The sequence below is a fragment of the Meles meles genome, chromosome 19 (genome assembly GCF_922984935.1).
Source record: "Meles meles chromosome 19, mMelMel3.1 paternal haplotype, whole genome shotgun sequence".
Classification (NCBI taxonomy): domain Eukaryota; kingdom Metazoa; phylum Chordata; class Mammalia; order Carnivora; family Mustelidae; genus Meles; species Meles meles.
In genome coordinates this window covers 52,589,558-52,600,334 of record NC_060084.1, presented here as the reverse complement: position 1 = coordinate 52,600,334, position 10,777 = coordinate 52,589,558, and the positions used below count along the sequence as shown (strand labels likewise).

The window sequence follows — 10,777 nt, the reverse complement described above, 5'->3', positions numbered from 1 at the left end:
TCATTCTATTATGTCTTAAAGTTTCTGTGAGTCAAGAATTTGGGAAGGACTCCTCTGGGCAGTTCTGGCTCTGGATCTCTAAAGTGAACATAGGGAGATGGCGGTGAGCACTGTGACAAGAGAGCTAAAGCAGCTGTGTGCTGACCAGGCCTCAGTCCCGTCCCTGGTAGTGTTGGGCCTCTCTCTGTTTTCCTTTCCTGACTTCCTTTGAACTGCCTCCCCCAGGGCGGGCCATTAGCTGATACAGCCACCAAAGGCTGAAGAGTGAATATTCCAGCATAAAGCAGAAGCTTCATCTCTTTTATGATCTAGCCTTGAAAGTCACATGACATTACTGCTGCCACATTCCATTGGCCTAAAAAGTCACCAGAGCCCTCTGGGTCCAACGGGCCAACAACAACACACAACACACAGCACAACAAGTACTGTACGCAGAGGAGTGTCAGAGCGTGTGGGGAGGAGTTCATTGTTACAGGCGTCTTTGGGAAATGCGATCTGAGGAGCAGGCAACAGGAGGTTCCTCTGTGTAAAAGCTGAGCATCTAACCCTGTGTTCATTTTCCGGTGGTCACCATCGCTCCTCAGAATTAAGGTTAGGGTTTGAGTTAGAGATACAGCGAAGCACAGAATTGGGGGTAAGGCCTAGGGTCTCGGTTAGCACCCACTGTGACATTTCCCCCTTCCTAGAACTCTCCACCACTGGTGACGATCGTGATTATGTACCAGCGGAGGTGAAGGCCCATGGCAGTTGCTCAGTGTAGTATATTGGACAAAATACATAAACACTGGGGGTGGAAAGGGGGTGATACCTCTCCTCTGTTTCCCATGGATCCCACTTTGAAGGTGTTTTCTAAGCAAACCAAACTACATTGAGGGAGAATTTCCTTTGCCCACACTCTATCAAAGGTACACCTAACTACCCATCAGAACTTCTTTTTTTTTTTTTTTTAGATTTTATTTATTTATTTGACAGAGATCACAAGTAGGCAGAGAGGCAGGCAGAGAGAGTGAGAGGGAAGCAGGCTCCCTGCCGAGCAGAGAGCCCGATGTGGGACTCGATCCCAGGACCCTGAGATCATGACCTGAGCCGAAGGCAGCGGCTTAACCCACTGAGCCACCCAGGCGCCCCCATCAGAACTTCTGATCAGGGTGAGACAAGCTGTTAACACTGAGTAGATTAAAAAAAATTTTTTTTCATGTTTTTTTAAGATGTTATTTTTTGAGACAGAGAGAGAGAGGGAGAGAGAGCGAGCACAGGGGTGGGGACAGAGGGAGAGAGAGAAGCCCACTCCCCATCCCAGCAGCGGCAGGGAGCTGGCCGAGAGGCAGAGCTCCATCCCAGGACCCTGCGATCATAATTTGGGTCAAAAGCAGATGCTTAACCAACTGAGCCACCCAGGTACCTCTAGAAAATTATTTCTTAAAAAAAGAAAATGTTTTTTCTTAACAGCCTGAAGCAGAGAAATTTGATGTTTGGGTTAACCTCTGAAATGCCATCCCAAAGGACACGCGCAATTTACATTTAGTTTTTTGAAATAGTAAACATACCTTTGAGTCTCCACTGTTATAGGGGTTCCTGCCACCCCTTCTTAGGTGATATGGTTTGCATCAAAACCGCAGTGTTGAAAACATGAAAGAAAAATGCAGGTCTTTTTAGGGTTTTAGGTTTTAGGTTACTCAGGACTGCCACCTGAGCTAAGCTTTAGGGCGAATAGGGTCCAAAGGTATGTTGTCAACATTTGGTATTGTGTTTGAGCCAAAGCCGGCACTCTGTCATCCTCTTCTCCCACTCGCCCTGTCTCTCACCATCTTCTGCCACACCCGTCTCCTCTCTCAAACAGCCCAAGCTTGCTGTTCCTACAGGGCCTCGGCTCCCCATGTGCCTTCTTCCAGGGGCCCCTTCTCTGTGCCCCCTCATAGCTGCCTCTTTCTCATCATGTAGGTCTTGGCTCAGAAGCTGCTTCCTCTGAGAGACCTCTCTTGGTCATCTCAAGTCTGTCCTCCCAATGCCTGACCAGCCCCTCTCCTCCATAGTACCCCCTTTTGTTTATCTGAAGTAGGTCCTTGGGTTCCTCCCTCCTGGAAGTTGAGCCCTACAAGCGCAAGGATAGTGCTCTGTCCTGTTCTCCAGCTGATTCTCAGGGCCCCGAGACCAGCTCCAGGCACTGAGCTGGTCTTCAGTGAACACTGGTGCTCGATGGTAACCTGTTTCTCCTTCCCTCACATGGGTCATCACTCCCTACAGGCAGAGCTTCAGACCAGGGACCGGAAGCTCACAGGTGGGTAAGATACTGAAGTTCTTCCCTACTTCCCCACACTGGCCTCTCCCAGTGACCCTCTAGTAATGAAAGAGTTAATGCTGGCCTGTGTCCGCCAGTGCCCACATCCCCAGGAGTCAAGTTCAGGGTAGTTGTACGGAGCCAACAAGATGCTCATGAAGTGCTCGGCTGAGCCTCTGACCATGGTAGTGTAGTAACACGCCTGCGGGATGCACACTCACTGCCACGGTCACTACACGTTTGCTACCATCGCCACCTACCTTGGGCCTGCGCTGTGCCGCACTTTGGAGTGCGCGCACATTCACTCCTCCAATCTCCTAAACCAGACTTGAGCAGCATCCAGGTGGGAACCCAAAGCTTCACAGCTCACCTGTTGCTCTGTGGCCCTTGCCTGTCTCTCTTCTTATGGCTTCCCCTCTCTGTAGCTCTCCTGTCCTCAGGTTAACCACCCCCCACCCACAGCTGCTGCTTCTGCACCCAAATGTGACCTCACTTGTTTCTCATGAACTCCAGGTCTGTCTCCCGCGCTGGCTCATTACACCTGTCTGGGGCACTTTCCTTCCCTACCTCCCAGTCCCCTCCTTCCCCAGAACAGCCTCCACTGCATCTCATTTCTGCCCCTTGTGGGTGGAGGGACCACACTTTCCCCTCCCTGGGGCTCTCAGAAGAATGCGGACAAAGAGAAGGAGGCGGTCTCTCTGGGACTCTGGGACTGAGGAAGGGAAATTTTGCCTTTTCTCTCTACCCCAAGTCCCAAGTTTGTTGCCGGACTTCTTGGTGGGGGGGAGGGGACAAGGAAGAGGTGAGATTTCTGCCCTAATTTCAGAACTTGGAAGGAAATTCAGTGTCCGGGAAAGGCTGCCTCCTTCCAGCCCCCTTCTAGGTTTCTTTACCCCTAATTTACAGTCTTTCAGCAAAGTGGACAGGGGGAGTTGATGGGGCAGAGAGAAGGCAAGGTGACCTCTGGGGTTCTGCGTCCTCCCTCCCCCACTCCCTGAACCCGAGGTTCGGTGTCACTTCACAGCTCTAAATGTGTCCCCAGCACCTGCTGCCGACACCTGGAGGAGGTGAGAGGATGAGGGTGGGGAGTCCGTGGGGCTCTGTTCTCTGCCCCCTTCCAGGCGCCTCCACCTGACAGGTCTGGGCCATGGAGGGGCCCCTTCAAAATACTCTTTCCAGAGCCCAGGACTCTGGATTTGGATCCTGCCCTTGATCCTTTGAGAGCCCAGTGTCCTTGTACAGAAAATGGATCCTTCTCTCTTGGTGCTGGGTTTGGGGGAGCGGGGAGGCACACAGTGGGGTTGGAGGAATGAGGAATGCCCCACATATCTGTCCTCAGGCTCCCCCTACCTAGTGCCTTCAAAATTCCAGTGCCCAGTCTTCTGTCTCCCTGGCCCTGGCTCTTTCCTCTCCCCTACCCCACTGTGGGTCTTCCTCCATCCTCTGTCCTCTCGATTCTGTCTAGCTTAGTTCCTCCCTGCCCTCTTCCCCCATTCTGCAAGCTTCCCCTTGGCTCCTAGCTCTAACATATAGCACCTAGCCCCCTCTCCCCACATTGTCTGCCAAGGAGGCCTTCTTTCCTTCCTCCTCTTCTCTGCTCCTGGGCCTTTTCCTGTCCCTGTCCCCTAGCCGCTTCCCTCTGGGGCCACTTTCCTCCTCCTCTGCCCATCCCCTCTTCCCCGTATCATCTCTCTCTCCCTTCCCTCTCATATTCATTCTACAAATATTTACCCGTGGTGTAGTAGGGATTTCTCCACCCCTTGCGTCCCCTCAATCCAGGACACTGTCCCTCCCTCTCCATGTCTCTATTTCTCCCCTCCACTCCTCCTCCTCTTCCCTCTCTTTCCTCCCCCTCTTACCTCCCCTCTTTCCCTCTCCCCATCGATTTCCTTCCTTCTCTTCTCCTTCCCTCCTCTCCTTTCCTTCCCTTTTCCTTCTTCCCTCGGTTTCTTGCACCCTCCACCCTTACCCCTTCCACCCTCTCGTCCCTCCCCCTTCCTCTCCCTTAACCATCCTCTGCTTTTTTGTCCTCCCTCCTCTCTCTTCCCCCTCTTCTTCTCCCTCTCCTCCTCTCTGCCCTCCCTCCCCTCTCTCCTCTCCCCCCTCCTTTCCTTCCCGGGCAGCCTCTCCCCCCCCCTCCCGGCACCCTCCCTCCCCTCCCTCTCGCTCCCCCTCCATCATCAGTATTCCGCTCCCGTCTCCGCCGCTCTCGGCTGCTCGCGGTCGCTGCCGCACCGTCCGAGGCGGGGGCCGGGGCCGGGGCCGGGGCCTGGGGGGGTGGGGTGGGGGGAGAGCGGCGCCGGCGGCCCGAGGAGGGAGGAAGGAAGGAAGGAAGGCTGGAAGGAAGGAAGCAAGGAAAGAAAGAAGGAAAGAAAGGAAGGCAAGAAGGAAGGCGGGCGGAGGACCGGCAGGCGAGGGCGCCGGGCCGGGCGGCAGGCAGACGGGCGGGCGAGCGAGGAGGCAGAGCGGCCCCCCGAATCTCACTGCTGCCACTGCGGAAACCCCCTCCCCATCCAGGAGCCGGGGAGGGGGGAGAACTCAAGAGACCCAGGCCCGGCCGCAGCCCCGCCCCCCGCGCCTCCCCGCAGCGGGCCTCGCACCCCAAATCCCTGTGCCTCATTGGGGGGGGTCCTCCCCCCACGGGCCGGGCATGCTGCCCCCCAGAAGGAGCCCCTTTCCTCGCTGTGAGTAGCCGTGGAGGGGCGCCAGGTGGGGGCGGGAGGCAGAACCGCGGAGGATGGATGGGGGGCATTCTCTTAATTAGGGGACCGTGGTCTAAGGCCTCCTCCGGGATGGGGGGGTCGGCGGCAGAGGACAGTGGGCGGGGCCTGATGGAGAGGCGAAGCGGGTGGGGGAGGCAGTCGGGTGGGGGTTCTCCCGGCCAGGCGAGTTCTGTGTTGGGGGTCGCCGCTGCCTTGGGGACAGGCAGGGTGGTGGTGGTGGTGTACGTCCGGCTGTCGCTACGCCTATCCAGCTGTGGGGCTGAAAATGTAGGCTTGGGGTTGGGGGTGCTTGACGGGTGTAGATGTGGGCCCCCATTTCTGGGGTGGGAGCCCGAGTTCTTCCCCCACCATTGCCCCTCCCACCCTCCACACCGTGGCTGCTTGGGGTGGGGGGGCACGCCAGTGATGGGGAAGGGGGAGAGGCGGGCACGGGGTTTCCTTGGTGACCGCGCCTGGCAGGAGCGGTTGCCTTGGCAACCAGGGAGAACCGGGGAGTTTGGGAAGTGAGAATGGGAAAGACGGAGGGGGTGACTGGGGAGTGAGACTACCCCCTCCCCAATCTTCAGCCCTTCTCCCTCTGGGGTCCCCCAACCCTTGCCGATGGGCAGCAAAACCCCTGTCCCTCTCTCTTTCCAAGACCCGCTTCCTTGACCCCATTCTGCTTCGGGGGGGCCTTCTATCCTTGGGCATGTGTCTCCGAGGAACCACTACCTCCCTCCCTCCGACCCTCCTTAGCCCTCTCCTCTTGGGGAACTCCCCAGCCCCCCATTTGTTGGCTTTCCACTCTCACACCTGCTCTTCTAAGACCTTCGAACTGTACCTCATCTTCCCTTCAGGGTACTCTGCCCCCAGAGATCCCTTCCCTTGACCTTCTCTCCAGGAGACCCCCACTTTAGCCCCTCTCTCCTCTAGCTTCACTCCCTACCCTCCCTACCATGTCTTCTTCGCAGGAACCCCTGTCTTCTCCCCTCTCTGTTTAGGATCCTTGTGGGGGCTCTCCCTAGCACTACCACCAGCGTGTCTCTCTCACAAACCCATCTGTGTCTGCGGTTGCCTTTTATGACCTCTCCTCACTCAGAGACCCTGGCCCTGTCTCCCTGTCTGCCCGCCGCATGGAATCCCCCAACCCCAGACCCCCCCCCATTCTGAAAGCCCTCCTCTCCCAAGCCTCTCTTTCCTGCTGCTGCCTCCTTCCAACTCATCAGTCCAGGAGCCCGGGGCCCAGACTCTGTCCAGGGTTCCACCCAAGTTTGGGGCCCTCACTTCCATGAGCTCTTCCCTTCTCTCCTGCCAGACGCCCAGCCAGTCTCGCTCCAGGGTCCAACTCACCATGCCCACGATGCCCCCTTGCCCACCCCCCCCCTTTCTTTCTGCCACTCCCATCTTGACCCTTCTCTCCCCACCCCCACCTCTGCTGTTCTTCTGGAGCACCCTCTCCTTCTCCCTGCCCTGCTCCCCGCAGCCTCAGGCCCAGCTCGGGTTCACTTTCTCAGGGTGGGGAAATCCCCTGGGGAGAGCCCAGCTGGGAAGGGGGAGGGGCAAGGGAGCCTCAGGGCTGCCCCACAGCCCCCTCCCCACCCCCCCCCAGCTGGGAGCTGCAGTTGAGCCTCCGCAGCGCCCCATTGCTATGCGCCTCACATCCTGAGTCCCGCCGCGCAGCCGCCAGACAGGAACTCGGGCTCCAACGGCAGCTGGGAGCAGCCGGAGTCGCTTCCCTCCTGGTCCAGGCAGCCAGCAGCATCCTCTCCCCCCTAAAACCTCCCCACTCCCCAGGACCATGGCCAGGATGGGTCCCTCCCTCTTCTGGTCGCATCTTCTGTCTCCTAGCTCCTTCTAACCCGCATCTTGCGGGCCCCCTCGTCCACTTCCCGCCTTCCTCCCGCACTTCCCTGGGGCTCCTCTAATCCTGGCCACCCAGTTGTCCACACACGCCCTCAGGAGGGGCAGAGAATGAAGCAGCAGAAAGGCATTGAAAAAGACCCTCCGACAAGGCAGGGAAGGGCGGGAGCCTTAGAGAGAGAGGCACAGCTGGTGTGAGAGAGGGGACCTGACTCCCAAACACACACACATACACACACACACACACACACACACAATCAGGGTGCATCACCACGGAACCAGACATACACAGAGTTACTCACTTAATTTCTGAAGAAAGCGAGAGTCAGCCAGGGGAACACACACCATCCACACACACACAGAGGAGGGAGAGCAAGAGGGCCAGGCAGAGACACAGGGAGCCACAGACTCAGGGAGGGTGCCTGGCGACCCACGGTGCTGGCAAGGAGGAGCCAGGGAACACTTCAGGACCAGAGGGGCAGGGGCCTTAGGGGCACAGTGTCTCACTGTGAGGGACCCAAATCAGCCCTAGGCAGAGGGTGAGAGCGTGTGAGAAAGACACAGAGGCATGTGGGGGCAGAGGTGTGCGCATACGCGCACACACACACACATGCTGGCAGCCAGAGACCCAGTTACAAACAGGGCTGCGGTACCCAGAGTCAGCCAGAGGCCAGGAGAAAGACCTGGAGTCATGTGCACGTACAGACACACTCTGTCCTTCCTACACAGAGACCCAGAGGGAGAGACAAAGGCAGCACCCCACGGAGAAGCACACTGGCCGGAGAGGCCTCCAACACAGTCACCTGGTGAACTCACACGCACAAAGAGACACAAAGTGAGAGGCGCCGGGTGGCCCTGGAACCCTGGGGATGCAGCCCCACAGGCCACTGATGCAGCTGCAGAGCTGCACTTGCACCCAAGCTCATCCACCCCCCTCACCCCAGCCCAGCGCGAGGGGCACGGGCCTGTGCTGACTGCACATCTCCCACTGGACCCCTGCCGTGGGACCCTTAATCCCACCCAGAGGCAGTTGGCAGAATGCTCCCTGAGTCAGAAGGCTCCCAGCGGTCTGGTCACTGAGGGGACAGCAGAATTAAGACATCTGGTAGGAGAGGCCACTGACAGTCTGGAAGGTGTGGGCAGAGGTGCTGGGAGGCAGAGGGGGTGCGCTGAACTCTCTCGACTTCGTCCAGTGCCCTGGCTCCTGCCACAGTCTGCATCTTTGTCTCCTCTCATCTCCACGCCTGTGCTCCCCTGATTCGTCTGCTGGGGTGGCAGCCTTCTCTTCCCTACCGCACACCATCTTTCACCCTTGCCCACCTCTGGCCCGGCATCTCTCTTAAGGTGTCACGGGGACCTCCTGTCTCTATCCAGCCACCTCCCATCACCTCTCCCCTGGGCGGCCCTTCTCCCCCTGCAGCCCAGTGCCTTCCTGCCCCTGCCTAGCCAGCTACACCTTGAATTTATGCATCAGTCTTTCCTTCTCAGGGCTCATCTGCTGTGAAATCTGCCTCGGTTTCCAGTCTGGGCTCAGCACCTCCCTCTGCTCCTCTGGGTCACTCTCCCTCACCTCCAGCAGCCCCTCCGTCCTCCCTGCCTCCTGCTGCCGCTTCCCTGCGCTCACTTGCCCATATTCCTGAGCCCTTACCCTGCTGTCCTGTGGACTGGGAGTGTTCTTTACCCCCAGTGCTTCCAAAGTGTTTCACGTGTTGTCAACTTTAAAAAAAAAAGTGATTTCACAGAAAAATCCATTCTCGTCACAAGGAAAAAAATTGTAACTCTGTGTGGTGATGAATGTTAACTAGACTTGTTGTGGTGATCATTTCACAAATATCGAATCATTATGTTGTACACTTGAAACTCATGCAATGTGCTATGTCGGTTCCATCACAAAACATCCAGATTATCAGCTTCTTTTGAAAAATTCTCCTTCCGGGTTAGCCATGGGCCATGCTCAGGGGCCTGCTGGCCACCACTCCCCGCTCTCCTCCATCTGTCTTACCTGCCTGGCTCTGTGGGCAGCTGAGTTTTCAATCCTGGCTCTTTCCTCTCCTCGTGGCTCTTTTTTTGCCCTGTCACTCTCCCCATGCTGCTTCTTTGGGTTTCTTTCCAAAATCTGGGTTCCTCGGCCAGGGGCTTTACCTGCCTGCTCCTCTTGCCCCATCCTCCTCCCTGGCACTGCCCTAGCTCTGCGGCCTGCTGGAACTGGGCCCTGCTTCAGCTAACCTGCCCCCTGGGGGGCCAAAGCAGGAACTCCCGAGACCACCAGGGTGCAGGGCACCCACAAGCTCTCCATGGTCAGGGTCAGCTGCGAAACCGCAGGCCCCTTGCAGTGTTCTAGACTCAGTGCTGCATTGAAGCCACCATGTTGCATCCTGTCCTGGGCCGGTGGGTGGCCTGGGGGGACCACAGACCCCACACTTGTCCCCTACTGTGGGATTGCCTCCCAGGAGGGGTAGGTTTCCCTGTACATTGGGGGACGGGTGCATATTTGGAAGTTCATCTGGTCCAAGTGTAGGTCTTAGAGGACAGGGGGCGTGGTGGTGGGCCTGGGGCTCTGTTCTCGGAGAGACTTCATTAGGTCCTACCTCCAGGTCGGGGAGTAGGTGCCATTACAGAGCTCAGACCCAGCATTAGGTCCTCCATCATCACCTTTTTGGGGTGTAAGGAGCACATCTTTCTTTCCTCTCTGGTGGTGTTCAGGAAACCTCCTCATCTCTGAGTTTAGGACCCTTCCACCCTCACTGAGCAGAAGCCCCGTTCCCCTCCCTTCCAGATTCCGGAGAGTAAGGTGGCTCTGGCAGACAGGGGAGTGGCAGAGAGTAAGAACAGTGGCAAAATGCCCCCTTGTTGCTCGGAAACCCACACGCCCAACTGTTGTCATGGCAGGTGGAGGTGGGGGGCGGGAGGGCTGCATTAGAGGCCTGAGAGATCAGCCAGTAAGGGACCCTGTGGTCGGGGGTCAGGCAGGAGTCCATTCCAGGGGACCACTGGGTCCCCTAGAGGGCTGCCAAGAGCGAGAATGCTGGGTCCGGTGGGGAAGCGTGTATATGACCCAGAAGGGGAGGAGGGGGGGAGTGAGGCAGAACTGGGCCAGGAAGCCAGGCCACTCCCTTCTGTCTCAGCGAGGACCCACCCCCCCCAAGCCCCCTAGCCCTCTCTCCTGCCCCAGGAGTTGAGCTTAGGCTTCTGAGCTCTTGTTCAGGTCAGAGAGCAGTGCCAGGCCCAGCTCTCCCTGGCAGACAAATCCCAGGCAGTAAATGCTGAAATATGCCCTCCTCTTGCCCAGAACCCTCAGACACTGGGCCCGAAATAATAATAACCACAAGCCAGGCTCTGTGCTAGCATTCTGTGTGGATCTGTTCCATTTACTTCTCATGGTAGACCTCCAGGGGAAGCACAATCATCATCCCCAGTTAGACGTAAGGGGAAACTGAGGTTCAGAGAGACGAGGCCCCTTGCCCAACGCCAACAGCCAGAAGTGGCTCGGCTGGGACTGCGAACCCAGGATTGGGCAGCCCTGCGGGTTGCTTCCCCGAGCTGAGCCCCAGAGAGCGGACCTGTGGGTCCAGTAGGCCCTCCAAGTAGAAATTAGGGTTGCTAATAATAACAATAATCAGACGGTTAATAGCAGTAGACTCAGAAGATTAGACTTTAAGAGAGACATTAGGAGTCCTGTAACTTAAGGGCTCCCTGTCCCTCAGTCTTTTTTATGCCCTTGTTATGCCCCCTCAGGGGAAAGGACCTACCCACCCCGATTCCCACAGGGGGCTTTCCTCATGAGGCGTGGGGTGCCCGATCCATGTCTAGCTGGTGGGGCAGGGACAGAGATTCCCCAGGCGATTCAGTGGGCCCCCCACTCTCTGATAAATGATCCAGCCAGAAATGCTGGATTTACATATGGGAAGGGGGGAGACTGAGTCACAGAATGAGGCAG

At 57.4% G+C, this 10,777-nt stretch overlaps 1 protein-coding gene across 1 annotated transcript in view; it reads left to right on the top strand.

Moving 5' to 3' along the window:
* Nucleotides 1-4,600: 4,600 nt before the first annotated feature.
* Nucleotides 4,601-10,777, top strand: part of LRRC4B (leucine rich repeat containing 4B) — a 37,519-nt gene continuing 31,342 nt past the window's right edge. The window contains exon 1 of the mRNA XM_045988229.1: nt 4,601-4,962. The gene's annotated coding sequence lies outside the window, so the exon portion shown is untranslated. The remainder of the gene's footprint in view (nt 4,963-10,777) is intronic.